General features: G+C 41.1%; 1 protein-coding gene across 1 annotated transcript in view; it reads left to right on the plus strand.

The window, feature by feature from the left end:
- The window catches only part of brms1la (BRMS1 like transcriptional repressor a), a 105,687-nt gene that overhangs the window by 75,267 nt on the left and 14,344 nt on the right, over window positions 1–16,076 (plus strand). The window lies entirely within an intron of this gene.

A 16,076-nucleotide genomic window follows, 5' to 3' on the forward strand; every position in this document is an offset into this window, starting at 1 on the left:
TGTGTAACCTCTGAGTTCCTAAAGTACAGTTAGCTGGAGTGTGTGTAATATGAGTTCCTAAAGTACAGTTAGCTGGAGTGTGTGTAATATGAGTTCCTAAAGTACAGTTAGCTGGAGTGTGTGTAATATGAGTTCCTAAAGTACAGTTAGCTGGAGTGTGTGTAATATGAGTTCCTAAAGTACAGTTAGCTGGAGTGTGTGTAACCTCTGAGTTCCTAAAGTACAGTTAGCTGGAGTGTGTGTAACATCTGAGTTCCTAAAGTACAGTTAGCTGGAGTGTGTGTAACCTCTGAGTTCCTAAAGTACAGTTAGCTGGAGTGTGTGTAACCTCTGAGTTCCTAAAGTACAGTTAGCTGGAGTGTGTGTAACCTCTGAGTTCCTAAAGTACAGTTAGCTGGAGTGTGTGTAACCTCTGAGTTCCTAAAGTACAGTTAGCTGGAGTGTGTGTAACCTCTGAGTTCCTAAAGTACAGTTAGCTGGAGTGTGTGTAATATGAGTTCCTAAAGTACAGTTAGCTGGAGTGTGTGTAATATGAGTTCCTAAAGTACAGTTAGCTGGAGTGTGTGTAATATGAGTTCCTAAAGTACAGTTAGCTGGAGTGTGTGTAATATGAGTTCCTAAAGTACAGTTAGCTGGAGTGTGTGTAACATCTGAGTTCCTAAAGTACAGTTAGCTGGAGTGTGTGTAATATGAGTTCCTAAAGTACAGTTAGCTGGAGTGTGTGTAATATGAGTTCCTAAAGTACAGTTAGCTGGAGTGTGTGTAACCTCTGAGTTCCTAAAGTACAGTTAGCTGGAGTGTGTGTAACCTCTGAGTTCCTAAAGTACAGTTAGCTGGAGTGTGTGTAATATGAGTTCCTAAAGTACAGTTAGCTGGAGTGTGTGTAATATGAGTTCCTAAAGTACAGTTAGCTGGAGTGTGTGTAATATGAGTTCCTAAAGTACAGTTAGCTGGAGTGTGTGTAATATGAGTTCCTAAAGTACAGTTAGCTGGAGTGTGTGTAACCTCTGAGTTCCTAAAGTACAGTTAGCTGGAGTGTGTGTAATATGAGTTCCTAAAGTACAGTTAGCTGGAGTGTGTGTAACCTCTGAGTTCCTAAAGTACAGTTAGCTGGAGTGTGTGTAACCTCTGAGTTCCTAAAGTACAGTTAGCTGGAGTGTGTGTAACCTCTGAGTTCCTAAAGTACAGTTAGCTGGAGTGTGTGTAACCTCTGAGTTCCTAAAGTACAGTTAGCTGGAGTGTGTGTAACCTCTGAGTTCCTAAAGTACAGTTAGCTGGAGTGTGTGTAACCTCTGAGTTCCTAAAGTACAGTTAGCTGGAGTGTGTGTAACCTCTGAGTTCCTAAAGTACAGTTAGCTGGAGTGTGTGTAATATGAGTTCCTAAAGTACAGTTAGCTGGAGTGTGTGTAACCTCTGAGTTCCTAAAGTACAGTTAGCTGGAGTGTGTGTAATATGAGTTCCTAAAGTACAGTTAGCTGGAGTGTGTGTAATATGAGTTCCTAAAGTACAGTTAGCTGGAGTGTGTGTAATATGAGTTCCTAAAGTACAGTTAGCTGGAGTGTGTGTAATATGAGTTCCTAAAGTACAGTTAGCTGGAGTGTGTGTAATATGAGTTCCTAAAGTACAGTTAGCTGGAGTGTGTGTAATATGAGTTCCTAAAGTACAGTTAGCTGGAGTGTGTGTAATATGAGTTCCTAAAGTACAGTTAGCTGGAGTGTGTGTAATATGAGTTCCTAAAGTACAGTTAGCTGGAGTGTGTGTAACCTCTGAGTTCCTAAAGTACAGTTAGCTGGAGTGTGTGTAATATGAGTTCCTAAAGTACAGTTAGCTGGAGTGTGTGTAACCTCTGAGTTCCTAAAGTACAGTTAGCTGGAGTGTGTGTAACCTCTGAGTTCCTAAAGTACAGTTAGCTGGAGTGTGTGTAATATGAGTTCCTAAAGTACAGTTAGCTGGAGTGTGTGTAATATGAGTTCCTAAAGTACAGTTAGCTGGAGTGTGTGTAATATGAGTTCCTAAAGTACAGTTAGCTGGAGTGTGTGTAACCTCTGAGTTCCTAAAGTACAGTTAGCTGGAGTGTGTGTAATATGAGTTCCTAAAGTACAGTTAGCTGGAGTGTGTGTAACCTCTGAGTTCCTAAAGTACAGTTAGCTGGAGTGTGTGTAATATGAGTTCCTAAAGTACAGTTAGCTGGAGTGTGTGTAACCTCTGAGTTCCTAAAGTACAGTTAGCTGGAGTGTGTGTAATATGAGTTCCTAAAGTACAGTTAGCTGGAGTGTGTGTAATATGAGTTCCTAAAGTACAGTTAGCTGGAGTGTGTGTAATATGAGTTCCTAAAGTACAGTTAGCTGGAGTGTGTGTAATATGAGTTCCTAAAGTACAGTTAGCTGGAGTGTGTGTAATATGAGTTCCTAAAGTACAGTTAGCTGGAGTGTGTGTAATATGAGTTCCTAAAGTACAGTTAGCTGGAGTGTGTGTAACCTCTGAGTTCCTAAAGTACAGTTAGCTGGAGTGTGTGTAATATGAGTTCCTAAAGTACAGTTAGCTGGAGTGTGTGTAACCTCTGAGTTCCTAAAGTACAGTTAGCTGGAGTGTGTGTAATATGAGTTCCTAAAGTACAGTTAGCTGGAGTGTGTGTAACCTCTGAGTTCCTAAAGTACAGTTAGCTGGAGTGTGTGTAACCTCTGAGTTCCTAAAGTACAGTTAGCTGGAGTGTGTGTAACATCTGAGTTCCTAAAGTACAGTTAGCTGGAGTGTGTGTAACCTCTGAGTTCCTAAAGTACAGTTAGCTGGAGTGTGTGTAATATGAGTTCCTAAAGTACAGTTAGCTGGAGTGTGTGTAACCTCTGAGTTCCTAAAGTACAGTTAGCTGGAGTGTGTGTAATATGAGTTCCTAAAGTACAGTTAGCTGGAGTGTGTGTAATATGAGTTCCTAAAGTACAGTTAGCTGGAGTGTGTGTAATATGAGTTCCTAAAGTACAGTTAGCTGGAGTGTGTGTAACCTCTGAGTTCCTAAAGTACAGTTAGCTGGAGTGTGTGTAATATGAGTTCCTAAAGTACAGTTAGCTGGAGTGTGTGTAACATCTGAGTTCCTAAAGTACAGTTAGCTGGAGTGTGTGTAATATGAGTTCCTAAAGTACAGTTAGCTGGAGTGTGTGTAACCTCTGAGTTCCTAAAGTACAGTTAGCTGGAGTGTGTGTAATATGAGTTCCTAAAGTACAGTTAGCTGGAGTGTGTGTAATATGAGTTCCTAAAGTACAGTTAGCTGGAGTGTGTGTAATATGAGTTCCTAAAGTACAGTTAGCTGGAGTGTGTGTAATATGAGTTCCTAAAGTACAGTTAGCTGGAGTGTGTGTAATATGAGTTCCTAAAGTACAGTTAGCTGGAGTGTGTGTAATATGAGTTCCTAAAGTACAGTTAGCTGGAGTGTGTGTAACCTCTGAGTTCCTAAAGTACAGTTAGCTGGAGTGTGTGTAACCTCTGAGTTCCTAAAGTACAGTTAGCTGGAGTGTGTGTAACCTCTGAGTTCCTAAAGTACAGTTAGCTGGAGTGTGTGTAACCTCTGAGTTCCTAAAGTACAGTTAGCTGGAGTGTGTGTAACCTCTGAGTTCCTAAAGTACAGTTAGCTGGAGTGTGTGTAACCTCTGAGTTCCTAAAGTACAGTTAGCTGGAGTGTGTGTAACCTCTGAGTTCCTAAAGTACAGTTAGCTGGAGTGTGTGTAACCTCTGAGTTCCTAAAGTACAGTTAGCTGGAGTGTGTGTAACATCTGAGTTCCTAAAGTACAGTTAGCTGGAGTGTGTGTAATATGAGTTCCTAAAGTACAGTTAGCTGGAGTGTGTGTAACCTCTGAGTTCCTAAAGTACAGTTAGCTGGAGTGTGTGTAACCTCTGAGTTCCTAAAGTACAGTTAGCTGGAGTGTGTGTAACATCTGAGTTCCTAAAGTACAGTTAGCTGGAGTGTGTGTAACCTCTGAGTTCCAAAAGTACAGTTAGCTGGAGTGTGTGTAATATGAGTTCCTAAAGTACAGTTAGCTGGATTGTGTGTAATATGAGTTCCTAAAGTACACTTAGCTGGAGTGTGTGTAATATGAGTTCCTAAAGTACCGTTAGCTGGAGTGTGTGTAATATGAGTTCCTAAAGTACAGTTAGCTGGAGTGTGTGTAATATGAGTTCCTAAAGTACAGTTAGCTGGAGTGTGTGTAATATGAGTTCCTAAAGTACAGTTAGCTGGAGTGTGTGTAATATGAGTTCCTAAAGTACAGTTAGCTGGAGTGTGTGTAACCTCTGAGTTCCTAAAGTACAGTTAGCTGGAGTGTGTGTAACCTCTGAGTTCCTAAAGTACAGTTAGCTGGAGTGTGTGTAATATGAGTTCCTAAAGTACAGTTAGCTGGAGTGTGTGTAACATCTGAGTTCCTAAAGTACAGTTAGCTGGAGTGTGTGTAATATGAGTTCCTAAAGTACAGTTAGCTGGAGTGTGTGTAATATGAGTTCCTAAAGTACAGTTAGCTGGAGTGTGTGTAACCTCTGAGTTCCTAAAGTACAGTTAGCTGGAGTGTGTGTAATATGAGTTCCTAAAGTACAGTTAGCTGGAGTGTGTGTAATATGAGTTCCTAAAGTACAGTTAGCTGGAGTGTGTGTAACCTCTGAGTTCCTAAAGTACAGTTAGCTGGAGTGTGTGTAACCTCTGAGTTCCTAAAGTACAGTTAGCTGGAGTGTGTGTAATATGAGTTCCTAAAGTACAGTTAGCTGGAGTGTGTGTAACCTCTGAGTTCCTAAAGTACAGTTAGCTGGAGTGTGTGTAACCTCTGAGTTCCTAAAGTACAGTTAGCTGGAGTGTGTGTAACCTCTGAGTTCCTAAAGTACAGTTAGCTGGAGTGTGTGTAATATGAGTTCCTAAAGTACAGTTAGCTGGAGTGTGTGTAACCTCTGAGTTCCTAAAGTACAGTTAGCTGGAGTGTGTGTAACCTCTGAGTTCCTAAAGTACAGTTAGCTGGAGTGTGTGTAACCTCTGAGTTCCTAAAGTACAGTTAGCTGGAGTGTGTGTAATATGAGTTCCTAAAGTACAGTTAGCTGGAGTGTGTGTAACCTCTGAGTTCCTAAAGTACAGTTAGCTGGAGTGTGTGTAATATGAGTTCCTAAAGTACAGTTAGCTGGAGTGTGTGTAATATGAGTTCCTAAAGTACAGTTAGCTGGAGTGTGTGTAATATGAGTTCCTAAAGTACAGTTAGCTGGAGTGTGTGTAATATGAGTTCCTAAAGTACAGTTAGCTGGAGTGTGTGTAATATGAGTTCCTAAAGTACAGTTAGCTGGAGTGTGTGTAATATGAGTTCCTAAAGTACAGTTAGCTGGAGTGTGTGTAACCTCTGAGTTCCTAAAGTACAGTTAGCTGGAGTGTGTGTAACCTCTGAGTTCCTAAAGTACAGTTAGCTGGAGTGTGTGTAACCTCTGAGTTCCTAAAGTACAGTTAGCTGGAGTGTGTGTAATATGAGTTCCTAAAGTACAGTTAGCTGGAGTGTGTGTAATATGAGTTCCTAAAGTACAGTTAGCTGGAGTGTGTGTAACCTCTGAGTTCCTAAAGTACAGTTAGCTGGAGTGTGTGTAATATGAGTTCCTAAAGTACAGTTAGCTGGAGTGTGTGTAACCTCTGAGTTCCTAAAGTACAGTTAGCTGGAGTGTGTGTAATATGAGTTCCTAAAGTACAGTTAGCTGGAGTGTGTGTAACCTCTGAGTTCCTAAAGTACAGTTAGCTGGAGTGTGTGTAACCTCTGAGTTCCTAAAGTACAGTTAGCTGGAGTGTGTGTAACCTCTGAGTTCCTAAAGTACAGTTAGCTGGAGTGTGTGTAACATCTGAGTTCCTAAAGTACAGTTAGCTGGAGTGTGTGTAACATCTGAGTTCCTAAAGTACAGTTAGCTGGAGTGTGTGTAATATGAGTTCCTAAAGTACAGTTAGCTGGAGTGTGTGTAACCTCTGAGTTCCTAAAGTACAGTTAGCTGGAGTGTGTGTAATATGAGTTCCTAAAGTACAGTTAGCTGGAGTGTGTGTAACCTCTGAGTTCCTAAAGTACAGTTAGCTGGAGTGTGTGTAATATGAGTTCCTAAAGTACAGTTAGCTGGAGTGTGTGTAATATGAGTTCCTAAAGTACAGTTAGCTGGAGTGTGTGTAATATGAGTTCCTAAAGTACAGTTAGCTGGAGTGTGTGTAATATGAGTTCCTAAAGTACAGTTAGCTGGAGTGTGTGTAACCTCTGAGTTCCTAAAGTACAGTTAGCTGGAGTGTGTGTAATATGAGTTCCTAAAGTACAGTTAGCTGGAGTGTGTGTAATATGAGTTCCTAAAGTACAGTTAGCTGGAGTGTGTGTAATATGAGTTCCTAAAGTACAGTTAGCTGGAGTGTGTGTAATATGAGTTCCTAAAGTACAGTTAGCTGGAGTGTGTGTAATATGAGTTCCTAAAGTACAGTTAGCTGGAGTGTGTGTAATATGAGTTCCTAAAGTACAGTTAGCTGGAGTGTGTGTAATATGAGTTCCTAAAGTACAGTTAGCTGGAGTGTGTGTAACATCTGAGTTCCTAAAGTACAGTTAGCTGGAGTGTGTGTAATATGAGTTCCTAAAGTACAGTTAGCTGGAGTGTGTGTAATATGAGTTCCTAAAGTACAGTTAGCTGGAGTGTGTGTAACCTCTGAGTTCCTAAAGTACAGTTAGCTGGAGTGTGTGTAACCTCTGAGTTCCTAAAGTACAGTTAGCTGGAGTGTGTGTAACCTCTGAGTTCCTAAAGTACAGTTAGCTGGAGTGTGTGTAATATGAGTTCCTAAAGTACAGTTAGCTGGAGTGTGTGTAATATGAGTTCCTAAAGTACAGTTAGCTGGAGTGTGTGTAATATGAGTTCCTAAAGTACAGTTAGCTGGAGTGTGTGTAACCTCTGAGTTCCTAAAGTACAGTTAGCTGGAGTGTGTGTAACCTCTGAGTTCCTAAAGTACAGTTAGCTGGAGTGTGTGTAATATGAGTTCCTAAAGTACAGTTAGCTGGAGTGTGTGTAACCTCTGAGTTCCTAAAGTACAGTTAGCTGGAGTGTGTGTAACCTCTGAGTTCCTAAAGTACAGTTAGCTGGAGTGTGTGTAATATGAGTTCCTAAAGTACAGTTAGCTGGAGTGTGTGTAACCTCTGAGTTCCTAAAGTACAGTTAGCTGGAGTGTGTGTAACCTCTGAGTTCCTAAAGTACAGTTAGCTGGAGTGTGTGTAACCTCTGAGTTCCTAAAGTACAGTTAGCTGGAGTGTGTGTAACCTCTGAGTTCCTAAAGTACAGTTAGCTGGAGTGTGTGTAATATGAGTTCCTAAAGTACAGTTAGCTGGAGTGTGTGTAACCTCTGAGTTCCTAAAGTACAGTTAGCTGGAGTGTGTGTAACCTCTGAGTTCCTAAAGTACAGTTAGCTGGAGTGTGTGTAACCTCTGAGTTCCTAAAGTACAGTTAGCTGGAGTGTGTGTAACCTCTGAGTTCCTAAAGTACAGTTAGCTGGAGTGTGTGTAACCTCTGAGTTCCTAAAGTACAGTTAGCTGGAGTGTGTGTAACCTCTGAGTTCCTAAAGTACAGTTAGCTGGAGTGTGTGTAACATCTGAGTTCCTAAAGTACAGTTAGCTGGAGTGTGTGTAATATGAGTTCCTAAAGTACAGTTAGCTGGAGTGTGTGTAACCTCTGAGTTCCTAAAGTACAGTTAGCTGGAGTGTGTGTAATATGAGTTCCTAAAGTACAGTTAGCTGGAGTGTGTGTAATATGAGTTCCTAAAGTACAGTTAGCTGGAGTGTGTGTAACCTCTGAGTTCCTAAAGTACAGTTAGCTGGAGTGTGTGTAATATGAGTTCCTAAAGTACAGTTAGCTGGAGTGTGTGTAACATCTGAGTTCCTAAAGTACAGTTAGCTGGAGTGTGTGTAATATGAGTTCCTAAAGTACAGTTAGCTGGAGTGTGTGTAACCTCTGAGTTCCTAAAGTACAGTTAGCTGGAGTGTGTGTAACCTCTGAGTTCCTAAAGTACAGTTAGCTGGAGTGTGTGTATCATCTGAGTTCCTAAAGTACAGTTAGCTGGAGTGTGTGTAACCTCTGAGTTCCTAAAGTACAGTTAGCTGGAGTGTGTGTAACCTCTGAGTTCCTAAAGTACAGTTAGCTGGAGTGTGTGTAACATCTGAGTTCCTAAAGTACAGTTAGCTGGAGTGTGTGTAACATCTGAGTTCCTAAAGTACAGTTAGCTGGAGTGTGTGTAACCTCTGAGTTCCTAAAGTACAGTTAGCTGGAGTGTGTGTAACATCTGAGTTCCTAAAGTACAGTTAGCTGGAGTGTGTGTAACCTCTGAGTTCCTAAAGTACAGTTAGCTGGAGTGTGTGTAACATCTGAGTTCCTAAAGTACAGTTAGCTGGAGTGTGTGTAACCTCTGAGTTCCTAAAGTACAGTTAGCTGGAGTGTGTGTAACCTCTGAGTTCCTAAAGTACAGTTAGCTGGAGTGTGTGTAACCTCTGAGTTCCTAAAGTACAGTTAGCTGGAGTGTGTGTAACCTCTGAGTTCCTAAAGTACAGTTAGCTGGAGTGTGTGTAACCTCTGAGTTCCTAAAGTACAGTTAGCTGGAGTGTGTGTAACATCTGAGTTCCTAAAGTACAGTTAGCTGGAGTGTGTGTAACCTCTGAGTTCCAAAAGTACAGTTAGCTGGAGTGTGTGTAATATGAGTTCCTAAAGTACAGTTAGCTGGATTGTGTGTAATATGAGTTCCTAAAGTACACTTAGCTGGAGTGTGTGTAATATGAGTTCCTAAAGTACCGTTAGCTGGAGTGTGTGTAATATGAGTTCCTAAAGTACAGTTAGCTGGAGTGTGTGTAATATGAGTTCCTAAAGTACAGTTAGCTGGAGTGTGTGTAATATGAGTTCCTAAAGTACAGTTAGCTGGAGTGTGTGTAATATGAGTTCCTAAAGTACAGTTAGCTGGAGTGTGTGTAATATGAGTTCCTAAAGTACAGTTAGCTGGAGTGTGTGTAATATGAGTTCCTAAAGTACAGTTAGCTGGAGTGTGTGTAACATCTGAGTTCCTAAAGTACAGTTAGCTGGAGTGTGTGTAACCTCTGAGTTCCTAAAGTACAGTTAGCTGGAGTGTGTGTAATATGAGTTCCTAAAGTACAGTTAGCTGGAGTGTGTGTAATATGAGTTCCTAAAGTACAGTTAGCTGGAGTGTGTGTAATATGAGTTCCTAAAGTACAGTTAGCTGGAGTGTGTGTAATATAAGTTCCTAAAGTACAGTTAGCTGGAGTGTGTGTAATATGAGTTCCTAAAGTACAGTTAGCTGGAGTGTGTGTAACATCTGAGTTCCTAAAGTACAGTTAGCTGGAGTGTGTGTAACATCTGAGTTCCTAAAGTACAGTTAGCTGGAGTGTGTGTAACCTCTGAGTTCCTAAAGTACAGTTAGCTGGAGTGTGTGTAACATCTGAGTTCCTAAAGTACAGTTAGCTGGAGTGTGTGTAATATGAGTTCCTAAAGTACAGTTAGCTGGAGTGTGTGTAACCTCTGAGTTCCTAAAGTACAGTTAGCTGTAGTGTGTGTAACCTCTGAGTTCCAAAAGTACAGTTAGCTGGAATGTGTGTAACATGAGTTCCTAAAGTACAGTTAGCTGGAGTGTGTGTAACCTCTGAGTTCCTAACGTACAGTTAGCTGGAGTGTGTGTAACCTCTGAGTTCCTAAAGTACAGTTAGCTGGAGTGTGTGTAACCTCTGAGTTCCTAAAGTACAGTTAGCTGGAGTGTGTGTAACATCTGAGTTCCTAAAGTACAGTTAGCTGGAGTGTGTGTAACCTCTGAGTTCCTAAAGTACAGTTAGCCGGAGTGTGTGTAATATGAGTTCCTACAGTTAGCTGGAGTTAGCTGGAGTGTGTGTAAGTTAGCTGGAGTGTGTGTAACATCTGAGTTCCTAAAGTACAGTTAGCTGGAGTGTGTGTAATATGAGTTCCTAAAGTACAGTTAGCTGGAGTGTGTGTAACATCTGAGTTCCTAAAGTACAGTTAGCTGGAGTGTGTGTAACATCTGAGTTCCTAAAGTACAGTTAGCTGGAGTGTGTGTAATATGAGTTCCTAAAGTACAGTTAGCTGGAGTGTGTGTAACCTCTGAGTGCCTAAAGTACAGTTAGCTGGAGTGTGTGTAATATCTGAGTTCCTAAAGTACAATTATATGGAGTGTGTGTAATATCTGAGTTCCTAAAGTACAGTTAGATGGAGTGTGTGTAATATCTGAGTTCCTAAAGTACAGTTAGCTGGAGTGTGTGTAACCTCTGAGTTCCTAAAGTACAGTTAGCTGGAGTGTGTGTAATATCTGAGTTCCTAAAGTACAGTTAGATGGAGTGTGTGTAATATCTGAGTTCCTAAAGTACAGTTAGCTGGAGTGTGTGTAACCTCTGAGTTCCTAAAGTACAGTTAGCTGGAGTGTGTGTAATATGAGTTCCTAAAGTACAGTAAGCTGGAGTGTGTGTAACCTATGAGTGCCTAAAGTACAGTTAGCTGGAGTGTGTGTAATATGAGTTCCTAAAGTACAGTTAGCTGGAGTGTGTGTAATATGAGTTCCTAAAGTACAGTTAGCTGGAGTGTGTGTAATATGAGTTCCTAAAGTACAGTTAGCTGGAGTGTGTGTAATATGAGTTCCTAAAGTACAGTTAGCTGGAGTGTGTGTAACCTCTGAGTTCCTAAAGTACAGTTAGCTGGAGTGTGTGTAATATGAGTTCCTAAAGTACAGTTAGCTGGAGTGTGTGTAACATCTGAGTTCCTAAAGTACAGTTAGCTGGAGTGTGTGTAATATGAGTTCCTAAAGTACAGTTAGCTGGAGTGTGTGTAACCTCTGAGTTCCTAAAGTACAGTTAGCTGGAGTGTGTGTAATATGAGTTCCTAAAGTACAGTTAGCTGGAGTGTGTGTAATATGAGTTCCTAAAGTACAGTTAGCTGGAGTGTGTGTAACCTCTGAGTTCCTAAAGTACAGTTAGCTGGAGTGTGTGTAACCTCTGAGTTCCTAAAGTACAGTTAGCTGGAGTGTGTGTAACCTCTGAGTTCCTAAAGTACAGTTAGCTGGAGTGTGTGTAACCTCTGAGTTCCTAAAGTACAGTTAGCTGGAGTGTGTGTAATATGAGTTCCTAAAGTACAGTTAGCTGGAGTGTGTGTAATATGAGTTCCTAAAGTACAGTTAGCTGGAGTGTGTGTAATATGAGTTCCTAAAGTACAGTTAGCTGGAGTGTGTGTAATATGAGTTCCTAAAGTACAGTTAGCTGGAGTGTGTGTAACCTCTGAGTTCCTAAAGTACAGTTAGCTGGAGTGTGTGTAACCTCTGAGTTCCTAAAGTACAGTTAGCTGGAGTGTGTGTAATATGAGTTCCTAAAGTACAGTTAGCTGGAGTGTGTGTAACCTCTGAGTTCCTAAAGTACAGTTAGCTGGAGTGTGTGTAACCTCTGAGTTCCTAAAGTACAGTTAGCTGGAGTGTGTGTAATATGAGTTCCTAAAGTACAGTTAGCTGGAGTGTGTGTAATATGAGTTCCTAAAGTACAGTTAGCTGGAGTGTGTGTAATATGAGTTCCTAAAGTACAGTTAGCTGGAGTGTGTGTAACCTCTGAGTTCCTAAAGTACAGTTAGCTGGAGTGTGTGTAATATGAGTTCCTAAAGTACAGTTAGCTGGAGTGTGTGTAATATGAGTTCCTAAAGTACAGTTAGCTGGAGTGTGTGTAATATGAGTTCCTAAAGTACAGTTAGCTGGAGTGTGTGTAACCTCTGAGTTCCTAAAGTACAGTTAGCTGGAGTGTGTGTAATATGAGTTCCTAAAGTACAGTTAGCTGGAGTGTGTGTAACATCTGAGTTCCTAAAGTACAGTTAGCTGGAGTGTGTGTAATATGAGTTCCTAAAGTACAGTTAGCTGGAGTGTGTGTAACCTCTGAGTTCCTAAAGTACAGTTAGCTGGAGTGTGTGTAACCTCTGAGTTCCTAAAGTACAGTTAGCTGGAGTGTGTGTAATATGAGTTCCTAAAGTACAGTTAGCTGGAGTGTGTGTAACATCTGAGTTCCTAAAGTACAGTTAGCTGGAGTGTGTGTAATATGAGTTCCTAAAGTACAGTTAGCTGGAGTGTGTGTAATATGAGTTCCTAAAGTACAGTTAGCTGGAGTGTGTGTAATATGAGTTCCTAAAGTACAGTTAGCTGGAGTGTGTGTAACCTCTGAGTTCCTAAAGTACAGTTAGCTGGAGTGTGTGTAATATGAGTTCCTAAAGTACAGTTAGCTGGAGTGTGTGTAATATGAGTTCCTAAAGTACAGTTAGCTGGAGTGTGTGTAATATGAGTTCCTAAAGTACAGTTAGCTGGAGTGTGTGTAACCTCTGAGTTCCTAAAGTACAGTTAGCTGGAGTGTGTGTAACCTCTGAGTTCCTAAAGTACAGTTAGCTGGAGTGTGTGTAACCTCTGAGTTCCTAAAGTACAGTTAGCTGGAGTGTGTGTAACATCTGAGTTCCTAAAGTACAGTTAGCTGGAGTGTGTGTAATATGAGTTCCTAAAGTACAGTTAGCTGGAGTGTGTGTAACATCTGAGTTCCTAAAGTACAGTTAGCTGGAGTGTGTGTAATATGAGTTCCTAAAGTACAGTTAGCTGGAGTGTGTGTAACATCTGAGTTCCTAAAGTACAGTTAGCTGGAGTGTGTGTAATATGAGTTCCTAAAGTACAGTTAGCTGGAGTGTGTGTAACCTCTGAGTTCCTAAAGTACAGTTAGCTGGAGTGTGTGTAACCTCTGAGTTCCTAAAGTACAGTTAGCTGGAGTGTGTGTAACCTCTGAGTTCCTAAAGTACAGTTAGCTGGAGTGTGTGTAACCTCTGAGTTCCTAAAGTACAGTTAGCTGGAGTGTGTGTAACCTCTGAGTTCCTAAAGTACAGTTAGCTGGAGTGTGTGTAATATGAGTTCCTAAAGTACAGTTAGCTGGAGTGTGTGTAATATGAGTTCCTAAAGTACAGTTAGCTGGAGTGTGTGTAATATGAGTTCCTAAAGTACAGTTAGCTGGAGTGTGTGTAACCTCTGAGTTCCTAAAGTACAGTTAGCTGGAGTGTGTGTAACCTCTGAGTTCCTAAAGTACAGTTAGCTGGAGTGTGTGTAACCTCTGAGTTCCTAAAGTACAGTTAGCTGGAGTGTGTGTAATATGAGTTCCTAAAGTACAGTTAGCTGGAGTGTGTGTAACATCTGAGTTCCTAAAGTACAGTTAGCTGGAGTGTGTGTAATATGAGTTCCTAAAGTACAGTTAGCTGGAGTGTGTGTAACCTCTGAGTTCCTAAAGTACAGTTAGCTGGAGTGTGTGTAATATGAGTTCCTAAAGTACAGTTAGCTGGAGTGTGTGTAACCTCTGAGTTCCTAAAGTACAGTTAGCTGGAGTGTGTGTAACATCTGAGTTCCTAAAGTACAGTTAGCTGGAGTGTGTGTAACCTCTGAGTTCCTAAAGTACAGTTAGCTGGAGTGTGTGTAACCTCTGAGTTCCTAAAGTACAGTTAGCTGGAGTGTGTGTAACCTCTGAGTTCCTAAAGTACAGTTAGCTGGAGTGTGTGTAATATGAGTTCCTAAAGTACAGTTAGCTGGAGTGTGTGTAACCTCTGAGTTCCTAAAGTACAGTTAGCTGGAGTGTGTGTAACCTCTGAGTTCCTAAAGTACAGTTAGCTGGAGTGTGTGTAATATGAGTTCCTAAAGTACAGTTAGCTGGAGTGTGTGTAATATGAGTTCCTAAAGTACAGTTAGCTGGAGTGTGTGTAACCTCTGAGTTCCTAAAGTACAGTTAGCTGGAGTGTGTGTAACCTCTGAGTTCCTAAAGTACAGTTAGCTGGAGTGTGTGTAACCTCTGAGTTCCTAAAGTACAGTTAGCTGGAGTGTGTGTAACCTCTGAGTTCCTAAAGTACAGTTAGCTGGAGTGTGTGTAACATCTGAGTTCCTAAAGTACAGTTAGCTGGAGTGTGTGTAATATGAGTTCCTAAAGTACAGTTAGCTGGAGTGTGTGTAATATGAGTTCCTAAAGTACAGTTAGCTGGAGTGTGTGTAATATGAGTTCCTAAAGTACAGTTAGCTGGAGTGTGTGTAACCTCTGAGTTCCTAAAGTACAGTTAGCTGGAGTGTGTGTAACCTCTGAGTTCCTAAAGTACAGTTAGCTGGAGTGTGTGTAACCTCTGAGTTCCTAAAGTACAGTTAGCTGGAGTGTGTGTAACCTCTGAGTTCCTAAAGTACAGTTAGCTGGAGTGTGTGTAATATGAGTTCCTAAAGTACAGTTAGCTGGAGTGTGTGTAACCTCTGAGTTCCTAAAGTACAGTTAGCTGGAGTGTGTGTAACCTCTGAGTTCCTAAAGTACAGTTAGCTGGAGTGTGTGTAACCTCTGAGTTCCTAAAGTACAGTTAGCTGGAGTGTGTGTAATATGAGTTCCTAAAGTACAGTTAGCTGGAGTGTGTGTAATATGAGTTCCTAAAGTACAGTTAGCTGGAGTGTGTGTAATATGAGTTCCTAAAGTACAGTTAGCTGGAGTGTGTGTAACCTCTGAGTTCCTAAAGTACAGTTAGCTGGAGTGTGTGTAATATGAGTTCCTAAAGTACAGTTAGCTGGAGTGTGTGTAACCTCTGAGTTCCTAAAGTACAGTTAGCTGGAGTGTGTGTAACATCTGAGTTCCTAAAGTACAGTTAGCTGGAGTGTGTGTAACCTCTGAGTTCCTAAAGTACAGTTAGCTGGAGTGTGTGTAATATGAGTTCCTAAAGTACAGTTAGCTGGAGTGTGTGTAATATGAGTTCCTAAAGTACAGTTAGCTGGAGTGTGTGTAATATGAGTTCCTAAAGTACAGTTAGCTGGAGTGTGTGTAATATGAGTTCCTAAAGTACAGTTAGCTGGAGTGTGTGTAATATGAGTTCCTAAAGTACAGTTAGCTGGAGTGTGTGTAACCTCTGAGTTCCTAAAGTACAGTTAGCTGGAGTGTGTGTAACCTCTGAGTTCCTAAAGTACAGTTAGCTGGAGTGTGTGTAATATGAGTTCCTAAAGTACAGTTAGATGGAGTGTGTGTAATCTGAGTTCCTAAAGTACAGTTAGCTGGAGTGTGTGTAATATGAGTTCCTAAAGTACAGTTAGCTGGAGTGTGTGTAACATCTGAGTTCCTAAAGTACAGTTAGCTGGAGTGTGTGTAACCTCTGAGTTCCTAAAGTACAGTTAGCTGGAGTGTGTGTAACCTCTGAGTTCCTAAAGTACAGTTAGCTGGAGTGTGTGTAACATCTGAGTTCCTAAAGTACAGTTAGCTGGAGTGTGTGTAACATCTGAGTTCCTAAAGTACAGTTAGCTGGAGTGTGTGTAATATGAGTTCCTAAAGTACAGTTAGCTGGAGTGTGTGTAATATGAGTTCCTAAAGTACAGTTAGCTGGAGTGTGTGTAATATGAGTTCCTAAAGTACAGTTAGCTGGAGTGTGTGTAACCATCTGAGTTCCTAAAGTACAGTTAGCTGGAGTGTGTGTAATATGAGTTCCTAAAGTACAGTTAGCTGGAGTGTGTGTAACCATCTGAGTTCCTAAAGTACAGTTAGCTGGAGTGTGTGTAACCTCTGAGTTCCTAAAGTACAGTTAGCTGGAGTGTGTGTAACCTCTGAGTTCCTAAAGTACAGTTAGCTGGAGTGTGTGTAACCTCTGAGTTCCTAAAGTACAGTTAGCTGGAGTGTGTGTAACATCTGAGTTCCTAAAGTACAGTTAGCTGGAGTGTGTGTAACCTCTGAGTTCCTAAAGTACAGTTAGCTGGAGTGTGTGTAATATGAGTTCCTAAAGTACAGTTAGCTGGAGTGTGTGTAATATGAGTTCCTAAAGTACAGTTAGCTGGAGTGTGTGTAACCTCTGAGTTCCTAAAGTACAGTTAGCTGGAGTGTGTGTAATATGAGTTCCTAAAGTACAGTTAGCTGGAGTGTGTGTAACCTCTGAGTTCCTAAAGTACAGTTAGCTGGAGTGTGTGTAACCTCTGAGTTCCTAAAAGTACAGTTAGCTGGAGTGTGTGTAACCTCTGAGTTCCTAAAGTACAGTTAGCTGGAGTGTGTGTAACCTCTGAGTTC

Source organism: Hemibagrus wyckioides, linkage group LG09 (assembly GCF_019097595.1).
Source record: "Hemibagrus wyckioides isolate EC202008001 linkage group LG09, SWU_Hwy_1.0, whole genome shotgun sequence".
In the NCBI taxonomy this organism is placed as follows: domain Eukaryota; kingdom Metazoa; phylum Chordata; class Actinopteri; order Siluriformes; family Bagridae; genus Hemibagrus; species Hemibagrus wyckioides.